Source organism: Barbus barbus, assembly GCF_936440315.1.
Source record: "Barbus barbus genome assembly, chromosome: 27".
NCBI lineage: Eukaryota > Metazoa > Chordata > Actinopteri > Cypriniformes > Cyprinidae > Barbus > Barbus barbus.
In genome coordinates, this window is record NC_136755.1 from 26,812,057 (window position 1) to 26,833,690 (window position 21,634).

The window sequence follows — 21,634 nt, forward strand, 5'->3', positions numbered from 1 at the left end:
TAGATGTCCTGCAGAGAGGGGAGAGCAGACCCTGAGATGCGCTCAGCTAAGCGCACAACTCTCTGTAGTGCTTTGCAGTCCTGATTGGAGCTGTTTCCATACCACACTGAGATGCACCGAGTCAATACACTTTCTATGGTCCCTGAATAGAAAGTTTTCAGGATTGCTGGTGAGACCATGAATTTCCTCAGCTGTCGCAGATGGTACAGTCTTTGCCTGGCTTTCTTAACCTGTGTTTGGATGTGTGTAGTCCAAGTCAGGTTCTCGGAGATGTTTACACCGAGGTACTTGAAGCTACTCACCCTCTCCACAGGGGTCCCACTGATCATAAGAGGAGTGTAGGGCTGCTGCTGTCTCTTCCTAAAGTCCATGTCCTCAGCTCTTTAGTTTTGCTCACATTCAGAGAGAGACAGTTGTCCTGGCACCAAGATGTGAGTCTCTCTACCTCATCCAAGTATGCGGTCTCATCGTTGTTGGCCCAGAACCACAGTATCATCAGCGAATTTGATAATAGATGTGGAGCTGTGAGAGGACACGCAGTCATGCGTGTAGAGAGAGTAGAGCAGGGGACTCAGGACACAGCCCTGTGGGGCTCCTACGTTCAGGGTGATGGAGTTTGAGGTGAACTGGCCAACTTTGATAGATCTGTTTGGGCGATAGGCAAACTGAAGAGGGTCCAAAGTATCAGGGATGGAGGAGCAGATGTGGCTCTTTACAAGTCTCTCAAAAACCTTCATGACTATAGATGTGAGGGCAACTGGGCGATAGTCATTCAGGCAAGAGGGTTTATTGCTCTTTGGCACAGGGATAATGACAGATTTTTTAAATGCGGTGGGAACCACGGCGGTAGCAAGGGACTCATTAAAGATGGAAGTGAACAAACCAGCGAGCTGATCGGCGCAGGACCTCAGAACACGGCCGGTTATCCCATCAGGTCCGGCTACTTTCCTGACGTTCACTTTCTTTAGCGCCCTCCAAACCTGATTGGAGAATGTCCTTATCGTTATTGTTTCTGTAGCTTGCTCGGTTAGCGTGTTTACAAAGCTTAATGCTACATCCGTGAACTCGCTGACGTCAGAAGAACTCGCCCGGAACATGTCCCAGTCGACGTCATCAAGCGCCGCCTGCAGCATAGTCTCTGAGTGGGAGGACCAGCGCGTCACTACTCTCTGCACCGGAGGTTCCTGAACGAGCTTTTGTTTGTATCCCGGTGTTAGAAAAATGGCGGCATGGTCCGATTTGCCAAAAGCCGGTAGTGAGCGGGCTTTGTAGGCATTCTTGAACTGAGTGTAGCAATGATCCAGTGTGTTTGGTCCTCTAGTTGGACAGGATATATGTTGATGAAAGTTCGGCATGACCTGCTTGAGGTTGGCTTTGTTAAATTCCCCCGCAATGATGAAGGCAGCGTCAGGATGTTTGTTGATGTAGCCGCTGAGCACATCGTGAAGCTTAGACAAAGCCAGGCCGGTGTCTGCCTGTGGTGGAATGTACACAGCAGTAACTATGATCGATGAAAACTCCCGGGGCAGATAAAAGGGGCGGCAAGTAATGGAAAGATGTTCCAGATGAGGCGAGCAGGAACGTGACAGAATGGAGATATTCCTGGGATCACACCATTTCTTGTTAATCATGAAACACACTCCTCCACCCCTGGATTTACCGGCCTCTGCTGTTCTGTCCGTCCGAAAAACAGAGAAGTTCTCACTGGGCATTACAGCAGTGTCCGGGACCATGGACGAAAGCCACGTTTCTGACAAACAAAGGATGTTGCAGTCCCTTATGTCCCGTTGGAAACTAATCCTGGCTCAAAGATCGTCCATCTTATTCTCCAAGGATTGGACATTTGCGAGTAGAATGCTCGGGAGAGGAGGACAGTGTGCCCTTTTCCTGAGTCTCTCTCGAATTCCAGTGCGTTTCCCGCTGTGTTTCTTGATCCGTCGCCTCGGGGGGGTATTGTTCGTCTCCGCGTTCCGAAGCATCTCCAGAGGCCATGAAGGATTCCTGGATAAAGTGTCCTGAAACAGGTTGGTGTAGCGGTTTCCAATGTCCAAAAGCGTTTCTATGTTGTAGGTGATCAGTGCCGACGTAAAATGTGTAAAAAGAGAAAGTAAAAGTAAGTAAAAAAGTAAGTTAAAGCAAAATCTCAGCGGAGCGGCCGAACGGCGTCCGAACACAGCGGCGCCATTTTGTCAGGTCCACACAACATTTGCGTAAATTGACAAATTTCTCTCATAAAAAAAAGACAAAAAAAATCCTGAACAGTAAAAAGTCTGTCAAAACTGTTCCAAAAACATTTTATCATTGATATCATGAATTTGATCTCAAAAACTTTAGTTTTCAAGAGGGTGAATGCAATGCATATGCACATTCAAGAGAGAACAGACTATACAAAAGGCAACTGACAACTTGCATTTCTACCACTACCATATTTAGAGTTACACATTCTCCCATTCATTTTTATGAGTGCTTCCTCTCCTCCCTCCTATTATGTCTCTGACCCAACCTTTATTCCAGCAGAGCCACACTAAACAAACCAATTTCATTCTGACTGTCATTTCAGACTGCCTCATTCGAGTTGAAGAATAATATTTTTAATGTACTTGAGAATGAATATGTTTACAGAAGCCTATGCAGAGCTAAATTAAATTAAAATGATTGACAATCCTGTCAAATGGAATATAAGGCTGTGAATGTATGTGTGTGTGTGGGGGGGGGGGTTTAAGGAATTACTGTAATTCGCTCTAGGTGATTTGGGATCATCCAGAGTCTTCTGCCAAAATCTTCTCAAACAAACCATCTTAAAGAAAAATTAAAAGAGTTGGGGGGAGGAAAAAGACAGAGTATTTTTGCTGTAATGAATGTAGAAAAGTAAAATTCAGATGGACAAATCAAAAAAAAAAAAAAAAAGAGAAATTTGTTTTGTATTGTCGCCGAATACAGACAGAGAGATTATAAATGGAAGAGAGACATATAAAGATAAATGGGTGAAACCGTAACTCAGTATGGCAGCTGTAGCCCTGCCTTGAAATTAAAAGTAGTCTTTTTCATAATTTGTTGATTTATGATAGAACATGCAAGCACATTAGCTGGACCAGCATGAAACATACAGTATAAGGAGTGTAGAAGTAGTCCATATAACTCATGAGCTATTTTCAAAGTCTTCTGAACTTTTAATCTATAGTTTTGTTTTGTTTTTATTTGTAAGGAACACACTGAAATTTCAACTCTTAAACCAAATATGATGAAATTGGTACATCTGTAATACCTAGGAATGCGGTCAAAACAAAGAAAAAATTTATTGTGGCACAATCTGGTCAGATGTTAGTGGATCATGTTGGTGTGTTGAACTACACCGGCGGTTACTCTGTAAGGACACCTGAATGAACTTGTGGCAAACTGACAATGCAAAAAATATACACTTAAAATGCCCAAAACACCTGTTGATCAAGAAGAGAAAAAAAAAAAAAATGTTCCCTGCAGGTTTGAGAGTCTAGGACGTTATGACAGCACAATATGACAGCAGTGGGAACAGTAAGCAGGTAATTCACCTCAAACACACACACACACACACACACACGCACACAAACATAAAGTGTTCTGTCTCCAGATACCATCACAATGCAGCCACTTCATCATCTTTTGTCTCTTTACTGCAGTTCCTTACTCTCAACAGAACTGTCTGATGTCAACAAATAACTGCAATGCCAAAGGCATTAACACTGGTGCCAGATGACTATTTTTTTAATTAATTAATTATTTATTTATTTTTCTTTTTTAATTTAATAATTTTTTATATTCTATATATGTTTAATTATATAATTTTTATGATTATTATTACCGTCATATGACATGCAACACTATGGTAGCCTAGTCAAACAATCACCTTGTATTATCCTTGCTTTAATGTGTGTTAATACATTTTCATTTGTAGTTTTTTTGTTTGTTTTTTACTTTTTTCCCCCCTTTAATCAATGATATTTTATTACATGTATATAAGTCTAAATAAACTTTACCTAAACTATTATTATTATTATTATATATACTAAAATGTATCTGAAATACACTTATTTCATGCTAAGTATACTAAAATAGATTTACATATTTATGTACTTAAAAATAATAATAATACAATGCAATTGATTTAATTTAATTTTGGTAACCTTAAACTGGTATACTTAATCTGTTAAATTGGAACTCATTTTGTACGTCAAACTGAAAATATACTGAAGTACATTTGATTGTGCTAAAGTGGAACTATTGCAAGTATTCTTTAAATACACTTTAAATATCTCGCATTTAAAGATCAATATTATTCAAAAATCTTACAATCCTCATCACTAGTGACATTAAAATACATTTTAAGCTCAATATTAAGAAATGTGCATTGTGCACAAGTAGTACTCCAAATAAAGTTTCATTATAATTTTATATCATCAAGTCTCGAATGATATGCCAGTAAATATGTTAACAGATTGGAACTATACTTAGTATTTAATAAATATTTTACTAGGGTATGATTACCATTGTCACACGGCTTAAAACACTGTGGTAACTTATTCAAACAATTTACTTAATAATCTTTTATATGTTTAGAAGAGGCAACAACATTTGTGGAAGATTGCGGCAAAACTTTGCTACCTGTTAGGCTGATAAAAACCTCTGCAATCCTGACTCCCAAAACCTGCCAACAGCAGCCAGCCAATCACAACAGATTCCATGCCAGCAGTTTTTTGTTTTTGTGTGCAATATGCATCAGGCGGTCTGTGGGCTTCCCATGAGCAATCGGGCATGATGTCTGAGCTGAGAATAACCACCTGAATGCTTCCTCTGATTTGTGACAGCACTGAGCAAAGTGACATCTCCATAAAACTGGGTTTTGCAAGCAGGTTAGAGCAACTACAATATCCTAAGACAATGTGATCTAATTAAAAGACCCTCCAGAAGACAGTCGCTGCTCACCCCAAACACGGACGTGTGATACCCTGCAATATTAGCAAAAATCAGATTTAAAAATTATCCATAACTAATGATCTGAAGGCAATTAGAGCTCATTAAAGTCCTTTGAAACATGCATGTGATTTGTAGATGTTAAGAAGTGCTGGATTGGCCATAAAGCAGGGATCAATGAGTTTATCCTATTTTAATGAGAGGATATTTAACTGGTTAATTCAAGCAGGGAAACGCTGGACTTGTTTTCAAGCAGTTTGAAGCAGACTTGATTTCTGCATTATTACAGCATTATGTTGAATAAATGTTCAGTACAAACTCGTTTCTCCTTTTAAGAGAATATTCACTGGTCCATAGGGTTTTTTTTAGCACATATGGGGTCAAAATGAACCCCATTTACCTACAATTTAATATTAACACCCTATTTAATTAATATACTCAGTATTTACTCAATAATATTTACCTCATATTATACTATAAGAAAAAAAACAGAATACATATTCATGAGCCAATCAATTTCCCATCCTATTTCCCGCTGAATAATCCATTTCAGTTCAGATTTCAGAAGTTAAATTGCAGTTTTATGTTGCATTTAAGGTGTTAAAGCTCACCGTTGATTGTGATGTTGCCTGCGGTGCGAGGAACTCCAACCAGAGTAACCGGATAGAGGCCAGACTCCGCTGGCAGAGACAGAGCGGCAGGAAGAGACTCAAAATCTACACCTAGTGTCAACAGACCCTGACAAACACAATCACAGAGTATACAGCGGTCAGTATATAGTATAATTATTTGTTTTATCCATAATGGCAGCATGAATGCTCTGCTTAACATCTTGTGTTCCATGTAAGAAAGAACACAAGGATGAGAAATTAATGACAGAATTGATCATAATTTTATTTGTTTTCAGTTTAATATCAATATAATAATAATAATTTTTATTATTTACTAAATGGTTTTATTTATTGGTCTTAAACAAAAAAATGTAAAAAACTAAAAAGAAAGAAAGAAAGAAAGAAAGAAAGAAAGAAAGAAAGAAAGAAAGAAAGAAAGAAAGAAAAAAGAGACAGAAAGAAAGAAAATAGATATATAAATATAAAAAATAAAGAAAAATAAAGTAAAAAAAAAAACATTTAAAAATACATTTAAATTTTAAATAAATAAATAGAAATACATTTAAAATAAATCAATTTAAAAATCACAATTATTAATATAGAGTTGTTTTATTTATTGCTATTAAATTGATTTTTTTTTAATTGAAAAAAAAAAATTATATATATATATATATATATATATACACAAATATAAAAATAAAGTTTAAAAAGCATTTTAAAAATACATTTAAAATAAAATTATATTTACGTTTACATTAAATAAAAATGTATAAATTAATAAAATAAAATAAAACAGACAACGTAAAAAAAGAAAAAAAATCAATAAAAAAATCAATTTAAAAATCAATAAAATAATTCATAAATACATCTCAACACTGTGGGGGAAAAGCCCATATTGTATTATTAGTCAATTGTGTTAATAATGTATTGCTGCTCAGCACCTGAGGAATTTATTGTTTAAATTGTTGTCTTTTTCTTGTTTTTCTCCTTTTCTCACATATGGTGTTTTCTCACCAAATGAGAAAAAATGCAATTAAAAGAAAGATTAAATCAAGGACAGAATCAGAATGTCACACGCATGCGGATGTTATTAAAAGATAAAACACACGCACACAAAACAAATCATTCAATGTCCTCGAAGCAAAAAGTTGACGATTAACAAACAGCACGTGACATTTTCACAAGCCGGGGATGAAAACTTTTTGAATTTGAAGATCAAGGTAAATTGTACTTCATTTGTCTTCCAGGAAACATGCAAGTATCTTCTGTCGCGTCAGAAGGGCAGTACTAAATGGAAAAATATGATATTTCAACAAAATAAGAAAAAATTGGACATCCTGTTCAAAAGTTTTCACCCCCCGGCTCTTAATGCATCGTGTTTCCTTCAGGAACATCAGTGAATGTTTGAACCTTTTTTAATTGTTGTGTTTGAGTCCCTCAATCATCCTCAGGGTGAAAAGGTGGATCTCAAAATCATACAGTTACTGCTGGAAAGGGTTCAAATATGCAAAAGATGCTGGAAAACTGAAGATTCTGCAGGACCTGGAGGATTTTTCTGAAGAACAGTGCTCAGTTGAACTGTTCAGAACAAACAAGGGACTCATGAACAACCATCACAAAACAAAAAAACAGTCGTAGATCATCCAGGTAACCACACACAGTATTAAGAACCAAGGGTTCCCAAACTTTTGAATGTGGTTATTTTAATAATTTCAGCTATTTTTTTTGTCTTGTGGACTATATGTAAATATCTTTTATGGAAAATATCTTACTCAGGACAGTACTAAATAAAAAATAACATGCATTTTGTATGATCTCTCTTATTTTGGTAAAATTATCCACATTTTCACAGATTCTGCAAGGGGTTCCAAAACTTTCGCATGCCACTGTAAATAGTCAGTGTTTTACAGCTTTATGGTCTTTTATGCTAGTTTTTGTCTTACTTTGTAACAAGAGAATAAAGAGATGCAGAAACAAAGCAGAATGAGAAGACAGGAAAAGACCAATGAAAAAACAACTGGTGACAGACCAATGGTTTGAGATTTTTTGGTTTTCTTTCTCTTGCCATTTTTCTTCTACGCCAAACATCACATAATCAATCATCCTGATATCCATCTAATATGGAGGAGATAAAATCACTCCCAGCATGCTCTCCCCATTACCCATGGAGAAAATTGCTCTTGTTCACAGCACTACAGAGAAAGGAAACAGCGTTAGCAGAATCACAGTGGCATATGAGAGCGAGAGACAGAGACAGATTGAAAACGAGACGCTTACACCTTCATCGTGGAGGTGAGGGCCGATTATTACCGTGCCCTGAGAAGTCGAGCTGCTCTCCGCGGAGAGTTTTCCCGCTTTCTATTCATACTCCAGATATCATTCAGACTCCACCAAATGTGCTTTATGGGATTTTTATCATATTAGCCTGAATGTAACCATTAAACTCTGGACTCGACTGGAAAGAATCTAGAATTTTCCATTTCTCCTGATATCCGATATACTCCGTGTCCCATGTCTCTGTGACATGAAACTTTTACATCTATCCAAAGAGAACATAACATAGGCCTTTAATGTCAAGCCATTTTATAGATTTTGTTAAATATTCAACAAAATAAAATAGTATACATAATAAAAATAGAATTAAAATATTTTAAAAAGTCGTGACGTATTGTCAAGTATGGTGACCCATACTCGAAATTGGTGCTCTGCGTTTAACCCATCCAAGTGCACACACACAGCAGTGAGTAGTGAACAAATGCACACACACACACACACACCCGGAGCAGTGGGCAGCCAAATAGCTACTAAAATACAATAAATAAAATAAATTAAAATGCAAATGATGAATAAGATTATACACACACACACACATATAAACATGAGGTGTAAACATGAGCAAACCACACTTTCAGCCAATATTATTAAAAATGAAGCTTTGGCTTTGTTGACATGTTTTTGGATGGGGAGGTTTTGTAGAGATGGTGTATGGCTGAAGGGATAGTGGCCATCTAATCCAGTGTCTGTCAGTAATCAAGTCTAACTGAAGTTAGTAAAACATTTACAATCACTTACAGCAACTTTATCAACTCCACTGTCCAGACAGACAGTAGAAACATGTACTCAAAGATCTCTCATTCAGACCCTGAACAATTGAGCAGCTTAGCAATAAAGCCACATAGTAATGCAATTAAGGATGTATTGTTTAATCTACTCTAAAATACTAACCTCTAAAATACTTTACAGGTAGTAAGTAAAACCTCATATTATGTGGAGGGTCTCAGTATTGCATAAGCCGTATTTTGAAATACCTCATTTGCATTTCCTTCTTGAAAAGGTTAATTAGCTCGACAGCTAATGCTAACGGTCTGTTCTTTTCTTTTCTGGTCTGGATGTCTAACGTCAGACTTTCAATTGCCGCTACAAAGAGCCTATGGAAATATTTGCTCTTTGTGTCTTTTTTCCCTGTTCCACCAGACAAAAATTATACAAGCCATTTTCAAAAGCACCGTAACATAATCATAGGCACTTAATTAAACCGAGAGTGAATGAAATTAATACCTAGAAGATAAATATTTTCAAAGCAGTTTCATGAACTGACATTAGAAAGAGAGAGAGATGCATCTGAAGGCATCAATTATATGAGTGTGTGTGTGTGTGTGTGTGAGATATATATACATACATACATACATGTACATATATATACACACACATACAATATTTGAATATAATTAATTAGATTAATTCGATTTTTTTTTTGTTCCATAAATAATATAATTATTATAAAATAGCAATTAAATTACCTTTTAATATTCAAACATAAATACTGCTAATTATTAAATATTAAAAATATTTATTTAAAATGAATAAAACATTATATACACATATATACACACACACACACACACACACACACACACACATACATATATATATATATATATATATATATATATATATATATATACGTATATATATATACACATACATGGTTTTTATATAAACTTATATGCCTAGTAGTCAAGAAGATGCTGAACGAACAGACAACATTGAGATACACTGGATGTATAGTGTGCTTGACATGAGGTCAGCAGTAAGGTCACACTGGTTCATCCTGGCACCATCCGCGGTGCCATCTGACACAGGTTATGACCGGCAGAGAAGTTTTATAGGGTCTCATGCTGATCCCATCTGGGGCAGATCTGGGCATGTCTGGAGAACACAACTCACCTATGCAATCATTTTTCCTTTAACACAAATACACATCTACAGTTAGGTCCATCCCTGGTGAGAAAGGACAAAAAACCCTTCTGGATTGGAGTTTAACCTCTAGCTGGAGCGCACACCTCTGCCCTGAGCCTGCGGGTGTGATGCTCTAATGGTTATGGGATCTGAGCTGCTAACATGAAGACGGTAGATTCAGTCCAACAGTCACTATAAATCACAGACCTGCTCCATCACTATCCTACCCTTGAGAAAAGAACTTCACCCCTGAATTGCTCCTGAAAGACTGTCTCTGCAGTTTTTTTGGATGAAAAGTGGGTATTCAGCTCCTTTGGGTATTTTGCTCCTTTACAAATATAGCTCTGTTCTAAAACTCAGCGAGCTGCCTACCTAGAGAGCATTTTAAGGCATCACAGGTCTGCTACAGATGTGAAATGTTAAGAACGTATTGCATTTTTTTTTTCATTTTTTTTTTAAATGATATATTTAAATGAATATATATGTACATATGTATGTGTGTGTATATAAATAAAATAGCTTGACACATATATTTCATAAAAATAACTACAACAAAGCAAAATAAAAACATTACAAAAATAAAATAAAACAAAAATACCAAGAAATATACGAATTGTGACTGTTCCCGTTACTGAATTTTTGGCCGCGTTGTGATTGGCGGCTCCACCTATGATTCACTCCAATCGGCCGTTCATTGAGTGCACCTGCTGCTGTGGTTCAGACGCCCTTTAAAAGTGGCTGTGTCCAAATTCAGGGTCTGCATCCTTCGGAGTACTCATTTGAAGGATGTTACGTCACAGCGCCACGACGAAGGCTGTCCAAATTCGTAGGATCCTTCAAATGCGGCCCACAAATACGTCCTCCTTTCCCCGAATTGGAAGGATGGGTGTGGTGGATCCTTTCCCGTCCTACCTATCCCATAATTCTTTTCGGCAGAGCGTAATGGCGGAAATAAAAATAGGCTATAATGGCTTACCTGGATGTGACTGTCTTGTAGTCTGATATAAAAAACTCTCCGACAACGAGCAAAGAAAGTATTTAATTTATTTAATTGCTTTATTTCTTCCAAAAGAATTCAAATGAGGAGGATAACTCTTTGTTTGTCCATTTTCCCGCTTCTTGCTTGGCGCTGTCACGGTTGCTAGGCGACAGGATATGAGCAACGGGTAAGGGAGGAAACTGAAAGAAGGGTAGGCTGTCCAAATTCACAAACACCGACTTCCGGGTTTTGCGGACGTCAGAGGATCCCTCCTCCTTCAACCGGGTAGGAAGGATCCTAAGGAGGATGCAGACCCTGAATTTGGACACAGCCAGTGACTATCAGAGACAAAGGCTGTGTCCAAATTCAGGGTCTGCATCCTCCTTAGGATCCTTCCTACCCGGTTGAAGGAGGAGGGATCCTCCGACGTCCGCAAAACCCGGAAGTCGGTGTTTGTGAATTTGGACAGCCTACCCTTCTTTCAGTTCCCTCCCTTACTCGTTGCTCATATCCTGTCGCCTAGCAACCGTGACAGCGCCAAGCAAGAAGCGGGAAAATGGACAAACAAAGAGTTATTCTCCTCATTTTAATTATTTTGGAAGAAATAAAGCAATTAAATAAATTAAATACTTTCTTTGCTCGTTGTCGGAGAGTTTTTTATATCAGACTACAAGACAGTCACATCCAGGTAAGCCATTATAGCCTATTTTTATTTGTTTTTAAGTATTCTACTAATTTTTCCTACAAATTCATTGAGCCGAAGCATAAACTTTAGCTTGTTTTGTCAGAGAAACTCCTCTCCCACTCCGCTACCGCTCGCTTCGTCCGCCATTACGCTCTGCCGAAAAGAATTATGGGATAGGTAGGACGGGAAAGGATCCACCACACCCATCCTTCCAATTCGGGGAAAAGGAGGACGTATTTGTGGGCCGCATTTGAAGGATCCTACGAATTTGGACAGCCTTCGTCGCGGCGCTGTGACGTAACATCCTTCAAATGAGTACTCCGAAGGATACAGACCCTGAATTTGGACACAGCCAAAGTGGGCTTGGATTTGGGATTTTGGGTTGTGTTTGGTTTGATTCGTATTGTTTGAGTACTTTTACATTGCTACAACAGCACATTACACTAGCAGCTAGACACCCCGCTTTACACACTGATGATGCTGACGTTTTCAGAAATATTGTTATCTTTTCTGTTGTGTTTTGTTCTATTATAATGATTTACGTTTGAGCTTAATAAAGCCTTTTCTTATTGAGCTTTATGTTTGCGTGCGTCCCTCCTTTTGTTGTTTCCCTTTGAGCCAGGGGTTGTAACAAAATATAAATCCAGTAAAAGTAAAATATAAACTACAAATTTTAAAAACAAGATTACAATTACAAATAAAGAACAAATAAAAATAATATAAAAAATTAAATACAAATAAAATAACATTTATTTTATTTTTTTATTTTATAAAAATATTTTTAATAAAAAGAGAAGAGAAGAGAAGGCACCTCAAACAATACAGCAGACAACAAAACAGCACTAGAAGAGCCAGCATTTGTTACGCGATTACACTGATTTCTTAGGAGCGTCTCCACATGGCTGGATTCTGATAATTGGGTCTCACATGAGTGGCCCATTAGAGTGTCAGGAAGAAACTGTAACCCCTCTCCCACAGTCACACAAACCATCCCCATCTTTTCAGTGTGCTTCTGCCTCTATTCCCCTGTCATTATGGGCAGGTCGTGGTGACCTTCTTCAGCCAAAATGGCCCTCAAGACAACAATAAGCAGCACCGTCTCATTTCAGCTGTCTGGGTTGAACTCTAAAGTAGTTAATATGTAAAAAATATTTTGGGCAATGAGATTTGCATTACAATCCCATTACTTGGCGCAGTGGCTAAATCACAAAGCAACACAACGAACACTCCATGCCCTGACTAGGTGCAGTGTGACAAGATTCTAGCACAATTTTCCTCACTGAGAGCAAAATGCCATAAATGGTGACAAACTCTACAAATGAAGCAATTTTTTAAAAGAGATCTCCATTAGTAATCAATACCACTTTTTATGTTTCAAATATAAGTGCTCATGCATAAAATCTGTTTCTAGCATTTTCTTGTACAGTGATCAACATAAAGAGTAACACCATAAAGCCTCTGCAGGGTTCTGATGTAAGATCTTATTTTCTTCCGTAATCCGGACATTAAAGTGTCAAGCACAGGTTTTCTGAATCTTTGCAAAAAGTAATTAAACCAAAGAGCACATGCACTTAGAGAGCTAAATGTCTCTTCTATATGATGATGAAGATGTGAGTGTGTATAATAGACTCCCTCTCTTTTTCTCAACATTTTTCTCATGCTTAATTACAAAAAGTAAAAATTAAAATAAAATAAGAAAACAATCAAATAAAATACTACAGAAACAACACAGTTGTGTTTCGTTACTGAATGATTTGCATGATGATTCAGTGGTCCATTCATAAAGACAGACACTTGCTTCATTCTTCAGTGAATCAGCCGTTTGAACGAATTGTTTGAAGGCATGCTTCAATGACTCATTAAGACAGGTTGACTTTCATAGTAGCTTATCTTTGCTTTTTTTTCAATATTTCAAATTTGTATATATATATATATATATATATATATATATATATATATATATATAAATAATTTAATAAAACTTAAAAACAAAATTAAAATTACACATAAAATTATAAATTTATTATTATATTTATATTTATATTATTTATTATATTATAGACCATCAACTGCACCTCACACACGTCGCCCTGCACCCACTGGAAATCTGCAACACACACACACACACACATCAATGAAAAGCAGCATACTTTATAAATGCATAAAGAATGAAAAGCATTCAGCTCTTAAAAATAAGATGATTCATTGATGTTGACAGGCCTGATCAATATGCTTGCATGCACTGCTCTATAAATCTGATCAAATGAAACAGCCAGCAGCGATTGTAAATATTTATTTTACTTGAGGGTACAATAAGACAACCAAAATCAAACCCATGACCTTGGTGTTCCTAGTGTAACCGGTTCTACTTCGCCTCGCTCCGAGCGGGATTTGAACCGCGGTCTCTGGCGCGGGAGGCGGGCACTCTAACGAGGAGGCTAAAGGCCATGGCCTCTTGCGTCAGTCGCCAGAGCGCCTCTTTTTGAGATCAGGGGAGTGAGGTTTACACAAACCAGCACTTACTTGCCTACGTCTGTTACACTCACCCCCCTAAACCTCACTCCCGTCCGGGTCACGGCACCAATGTAACCGGTTCTACTTCGCCTCGCTCCGAGCGGGATTCGAACCGCGGTCTCCGGCGCGGGAGGCGGGTGCTCTAACAAGGAGGTTAAAGGCCACGGCCTCTAGCGTCAGTCGCCAGAGCTCCTCTTTTTGAGATCAGGGGAGTGAGGTTTACACGCACCAGCACTTACTTGCCTACGTCTGTTACACTAGCACCATGTTTGCTACCAGTTAAGCAACAGGAACACTATATGACTCTCTTCAGCTGAATTTTGCTCTATGTTTCTGAGTAAATCCTTCAGAGCTGGAAGCTAGCGGACTGGAGTTACTCTACTGAGCTTTTCCATTAATCCAGAGACGGAGTCTGATACTGATTAAGCGTTTCCAAACAATGGCCCCTCGTTCCCTCGGGAGGAGATATATTCACTGTATTATCTACAGTATGCTCACAAATTAACCAGAGCCCCGTCTCACACTAATAATCATCTGCTGCTGAAGGCCATATGGAGTTTAGAACGCATTAATTATTTTCAAAGAATGAAAACCAACTGTATCTATTCTTGTCCGTCGCCTCTGAAATACGGTGACTGTTGACATTTCTCATAAATTCCAGAAATTTGGAGCTCATTGTCTATTTCACACAAAAAATAAATGGTTGTCTTTGTGAAATGCCTAATTTGCTGGTGGTGAGTTTAACAAATAAAAATAAAAAATGCCACACAAAAGCCCTGTGGCTCTACTTATGGAGACCAGAGGATGAAAACACAGACAGATCCACATGCTGAGTCTGGAATCTGGCAGTTTAGGTCAACATGAAACAGCCATCGCAATTAATTTTACCTCAGTGCTGTGGCATGAAAATAAAGCGTTAAAGGCTTTTTTACTTTTGCTTACTATTAATCCTATAGTTTGTTCGGACTGGGTGAAATCATCTGAAAAGGAAAACTTTTTGTTAGCTCAAGGGTTCAGTTTAATCAGCAGCAGGATAAATCATAAATATTTCCTTGAACTCACTAAATAATGTAAAACTGGGAAAAGTAAAAACAAGTGAACTTGTGATAGACACATGAGATGGGGGTTTGTTACGCTCTTTAACTCAACTTTCCACCTCAGTTACTAAAGCTCTCCTCACACAAGGACCTAAAGGAGACACTGACTTGAAGCTGTATGATACATTATATCATGAAACATACATGGAACTGGAGTGGAAGGGAGATGGAGGAAAGAGAAATATATATCAATAAATTGTATTCAGGCACTACTGTTTAAAAGTTTGGGGCACGTAAGATTTTTTATTAATTTTTTTTGTGTGTTTTTTTGAGAAAAGTTATCTTATGCTAACCAAGGGTGCATTTAATTTAATTAAATAATTTTATTATATTTTTATTTCATTTCATTGTGACATTTTAAATCTCACAATTTGGACTTTTTTCCCCTTGAAATTCAGTCTTCATCACAAAATTCCGACTTTTTTTTTTATGAGAAAAACCAGATATAAATGCACAAACACATAACTGAGAGATATAAACACAGAATTGTGAGATGTAAAAGCAGAATTGTGAGATATAAATACATAATTCTGAGATATAAATGCAGAATTCAGAGATGTAAACAACTGTGAGATATAAATAGAATTATGAGATAAAAATGCTAAATTTTGAGATATAAATGCAGAATTGTGAGATATCAATAGAATTGTGAGATATCAATCCAGAATTGTGAGGTATAAACAATTGTGAGATATAAATGAGTAATTGTGAGATATAAATGAGGAATTGTGAGATATAAATGAGTAATTGTGAGATACAAATGAGGAATTGTGAGATATAAATGAGGAATTGTGAGGTATAAACAGAATTGTGATATATAAATGCAGAATTGTGAGATTACAGAATTGTCAAATTTAAATGCAGAATTTTGAGGTATAAATGCAGAATTGAGGTATTAACAAAATTGTGAGATATAAATACAGAATTGTGAGATAGAAATGGAACTGAGAGATAGAAATGCAGAATTACGAGATATAAATGCAGAAGGAAGGAAGGAAAGAAAAGGCTAAACTACGAGATAAAAAGCCGCAATTAACTTTTTAATGTTTTTCCATGGTACCAACAGGCTCCAATACTTAGGCTCAACATGGCTACATTTATTTGATCAGAAATACAGTAAAACAGTAATACTGTAAATTATTACAATCTAAAGAAATAGTTTCCTATTATAAATTGGAATCTTCTGGATGTCAACGATTTTTCACTGAGCTCTGCTGTTCAAAAAGCACCCACAAAGAACAAATAAAAGAAAGAGCCCCTGTGATGACCAATCAGTCCAGAAAGCAATGTTTTTTTTTTCTTCTTCTTCAATCCAGATCTCTGTACATACGAAACACAAGCACACTCTGCATTAACGTCCCTCGGCAGTGACTCACACACTCGTGTGACGGCCGCTCTCGAAGACGACAGGAAACCCTGCTCAAGTGTAGCTGACTCACCTCTCCAAACGAAACCTCCGCAGAGATTCACCATCAATTCTGTATCAGTGTATTAGTGAGGAGCTCTCCTGAATGACTCACATCCAGCTGAACTTCATGTTCTTCAAACCTCTGCAGCTACACAAAAGCAGAACTGTTTACTATTATGCAGCGCTGAGTGTATGAGCGCATGCTACAAGTGGAGTGAAAGATCTTTTAAATAAGTGTACGGGGCAGTTATGAATGGGTTAACACACACAAGCCACCACTGCGCTGCGTTGTTCATAAAGAAATACTAGCTTAAGTAAAGAGGTTCAGCTGAGAAAAAATAGTTTGTGCATTTTAATGTGTTTGAACGACAAAAGCCTTCCAAAGACATAGTAATGCATGATTAAATAACACATTGAGTAAATGTTTTTGTTTGTTAGTGGGTTTTTTTATTTTATTTTATTTTTTTCAAATGCTGTGTGGCCTGTCAATTTTCTGTGTAATTAAAACCATCTGACTATCACTTTAATTGTATAATTGACTATTATGTAATAATAATAGTGACTGGTCTTTGTGTGAGTGTCCACAAAATGCAAGACTTTCTGAATGTGATATTATATTTTAGAAGGTAAATTCAAAAGAAGAATTATGGAGAATCAATACATATGAATAATTTATTGTTATTATGTGAAAATAAGGGATTATGTAATTAATAAAAAGTAACTGTAGTCTGATCTGATTACATAATCCAGATCACATATATATGTGACCCTGGACCACAAAACCAGTCCTAAGTCGCTGGGGTATATTTGTAGCAATAGCCAAAAATACATTGTATGGGTCAAAATTTTCGATTTTTCTTTTATGCCAAAAATCATTAAAATATTAAGTAATGTTCCATGAACATATTTTGCAAATTTCTTACCATAAATATATCAAAACGTCATTTTTGATTAGTAATATGCATTGCTAAGAGCTTCATTTGGACAAATTTAAAGGCGATTTTCTCAATATTTAGATTTTTTTGCACCCTCAGATTTTCAAATAGTTGTATTTCAGCCAAATATTGGCCTATCCTAACAAATCATACATCAATTGAAATATTATTTATTCAGCTTTCAGATGATGTATAAACCTCAATTTCGAAAAATTGACACTTAAGACTGGTTTTGTGGTCCAGGGTCACATATCAGTTACTAGCCAGCTCTCACTGTATTCTACCTACTAAAAGTGTAAAACATCATATGAAAAAACTAAAATAGCAGCGGTAATAATTAAATGAAGTCAAGGAGGTACCACTACACACATTATCATGTTATCCCTTTCTTAGACTTTCAATATTTTCAAAGAGAACATGGATTATTCTGACTAAACCCGTCATAAAAAAAAAAATCAAGATTACATGCAAAAACCAAATAAATAAATACATAACTTTTTGCATAAAAATGTCTTCAGAATCCTTAGAACTAAACTGTGACATTATTTTCAAGATTAAATTAAACATTTTACTGCCCAATAATCATTGCGATTTTTTTAATGATGATTCTCATTAAGTATTGAATAACATATAGTAATAAAGCTCATTATGATTCTGATTGTTTTACTGTATTACAATAAAAACACTCTGGTTTTGTTTTTTCTTCAAAAATCTATCAATTTTAAATGAAAAGGCTTTATAAGAAATGTTAGCATAAATAGCTTTGAGGCTATTTTGTATTATCGCGTTTAGTCTCGTTCTGTATCGCGTATTTTGTCAGCATCGGCGCTTGCTTGGCCATTTGTTGTGAAAAAAATAAGGAAAGTATGTTCAAGCGCCAGCAGAAAACAGTGTAACGTTAAAGAAATACTCTTTGAGAGAAGCAGTCTTTATCAGCAGAAGTTAGCTCGTTAGCTCGGAAGCAGCTCGTAAGTGTATGTACTTGTCTTATCATATCACCCTGCAGCCCAAGACCGGTTGCCCACTGAAGCTAAGCAGGGTTGAGCCTGGTCAGTACCTGGATGGGAGACCTCCTGGGAAAACTAGGTTGCTGTTGGAAGAGGTGTTAGTGAGGCCAGCAGGGGGTGCTCACCCTGTGGTCTGTGTGGGTCCTAACGCCCCAGTATAGTGACGGGGACACTATACTGTAAAAAAGCACTGTCTTTCGGATGAGACGTTAAACCGAGGTCCTGACTCTCTGTGGTCATTAAAAATCCCATGGCACTTCTCGTAAAGAGTAGGGGTGTAAGCCAAATTCCCTCCACTGGCCCTTATCAATCATGGCCTCCTAGTAATCCCCATCCACTTGATTGGCTCTATCACTCTCTCCTCTCCACCTGTAGCTGGTGTGTGGTGAGCGCACTGGCGCCGTTGTCCTGTGGCTGCCGTCGCATCATCCAAGATGCTGCACACTGGTGGTGGTTGAGGAGAGACCCCCCACATGATTGTAAAGCACTTTGGGTGTACAGCAATATACAATAAAGCGCTATATAAATGCATCATTCATTCATTCATATTAGTGTTTATTGCAGTTGTCGTTGCTAGGAAAGCTTGTTTTGTTTACTGTGTGGAGACGTGCTGATATCACGTTCGGTCTCGTTCTGTCTCGAGTACCTTGTCAGTGTCTGCGCTTGCTTGGCCATTTGTTGTGAAAAAATAAGGAAAGTGTGTCCAGCTAAATTCAATTAGTATTTTGTTAAGATGGGTATAAAAAAAAAAAAAGGTTTACTGCGGCAGCCGCCGCGGCAGTCTACAGTCCAGTCTGTAGAGGTCTTTTATTAAGTTTTAGTTTTATTTAATTTGAGTTATTTTAATACTTCAACAAATTAAATGGAAATTAAATATATATATATATATATTTAATTTCCATTTAATTTGTTGAAGTATTAAAATAACTCAAATTAAATAAAACTAAAACTTAATAAAAGACCTCTACAGACTGAACTGTAGACTGCCGCGGCGGTCTACAGTCCACTTTCACATATATATATATGTGAAAGTGAAAGTCGTGACGTATTGTCAAGTATGGTGACCCATACTCGAAATTGGTGCTCTGCGTTTAACCCATCCAAGTGGACACACACACAGCAGTGAACAAATGCGCGCGCACACACACACACACACACACACACACACACACACACACACACACACACACACACACACACACACACACACACACACACACACACACACACACACACACACACACACACACACACACACACACACACACACACACACACGGAGCAGTGGGCAGCCATGCTGCGGCGCCCGGGGAGCAATTGGGGGTTCGGTGCTCAGTCGTGGTATTGAGGGTGGAGAGAGCGCTGGACATTCCCTCCCCCCACCTACAATCCCTGCCGGCCGGGGACTCGAACCCGCAACCTTTGGATTACGAGTCCGACTCTCTAACCATTAGGCCACGACTACCCGCTATATATATATTGACTTTAATGTGTGTGTAAAGAACCTTTTGTTGTTTAATATTTTGAATTGTTTTTAGCTTTATTTTTTTGTTTTTCATTTAAATGTTAAGTTTTGACATTTTGTTGAATGCATGTCTTTTTTTATTTCTTTATTTTTAAAATGTGTATAGGTAGTATTTATAAAGTTTTAGCTTTTAGTTTTGGATCTGTTTTTAGTTGTTTTAATACTACAATTGATTGCTTCTGTTGTCCTCGTTTGTAAGTCGCTTTGGATAAAAGTGTCTGCTAAATGACTAAATAATAATAATAATAATAATACGGGATTTAAAATAAATAATTTTAAAATAAATGCAATGATTTAAAATAAGGATTTGAAATAAAATAAATAATTTAAAAACTAATTTAATAAATTATTTTCAATAAATAAATAACACTCTATCAGCTTCAAAAGAGTCTGAAAATTCCTGTTTCCACTGATATGGCTCCTTAGTTTTGTCAATCTTCCTAAATCTAGACTGCATTTACAAACTGCTAAATCATCAGGCCATAAGGCCGCCTGAGACAAAGTCCTGAAGATATTAATCTGTAATTATGGTCATTTCAATTAAATGTTAATAGCATAACTTGCTTTGTTACAGTTTTGTGTAAAATGGCAGTCTGATCAAATAAGGCAAAAAATAGAGGGTCAAGTTGACAGCACTGCATTGTGGGATACAGTATAGTGCAATGTGCTCTACATACGTCATTTTTTTTTTTGAAAATTGCAGTAGGGCATACAGAAAATACAGTATGCAAACTAAAACTACTTCCAATACGCCATTCCAAACATGCCCAAGGTCATGCAATTGCAAATGCCAGAACAAACTAATTAAGAAGCCCTTCTAGCCTACATTAAACATTTCTGTGTTAAAATCTCTTTATATACGATCTGTGGTTTTGGGTGTGTGTTTGTCTCCAGCAGGCTGACGGTCATTATACGGCCCCACACTGTGTCATTGTCCATTACAGCTTAGCAAACAAGGATTGTGGGTCTGCTGTGGACATCTGCCGGTGTAAGAGCTCCATCCCACATACAAAAGCATGTCAAATATTTGCCCTTTATGAGTGTGGCCTTGCGATAAACCGCTTTAAGTGGTGCTGAAATCTGGCAGGTGAAGACGTATGCAGACCTGGACCCAAAACGCAGGATGGATGCACCTGTCAGTCTCACCAATTCCTATCTGCAGGGGTTAGGAAGCTTCCAGGGCTTTTACAGTGAGTGGGGAAAGCGAGAAAACCTCCATCTGTTCACTAACAAGCACCTTTTTCACACGGCTCTCTTCCCCATTGCAACACTGCCTGACCACTACGACAACAGCCCAGTGGCTAAATTGCAGATCTGGGGAAGCGAGAGTTTTGCACCGTCTGAAAATCATGAAAGAGTGAGAACTCCCCGCATGGGAACTCCTGCAGGTCATAACAAATGTTAACGAGAGATGAATTGGCTCGTTAGAAAGTGCTGACAGCGTGTGAGCAGCTGACCCACATGCAACATACACAAACATCGAGATACTACTACTCATACATAAATGCACGAAATATAATGTATTATAAAATATGATATATAAATTAATCAAGATGACCAATAAACAAACATTGAATTATTGCATTAATTCCTACATTATAGGTGCTGCTCATTAGTAAAAGTAGATGGATTTAAAAAAAAAAAAAAAACTATGCTTGCAATCATCTATTAGTCATATTTGTTAATT

General features: G+C 37.2%; 1 pseudogene across 1 annotated transcript in view; it reads right to left on the minus strand.

Moving 5' to 3' along the window:
- The window catches only part of LOC306847470 (trafficking protein particle complex subunit 9-like), a 226,550-nt pseudogene that overhangs the window by 165,832 nt on the left and 39,084 nt on the right, over positions 1 to 21,634 (minus strand). The window contains exons 5-8 of the transcript in view: positions 13,486 to 13,568; positions 5,559 to 5,685; positions 4,935 to 4,982; positions 4,639 to 4,843 (exon numbers count right to left, since the gene is read on the minus strand). The product of the transcript in view is annotated as a trafficking protein particle complex subunit 9-like (transcript). The remainder of the gene's footprint in view (positions 1 to 4,638; positions 4,844 to 4,934; positions 4,983 to 5,558; positions 5,686 to 13,485; positions 13,569 to 21,634) is intronic.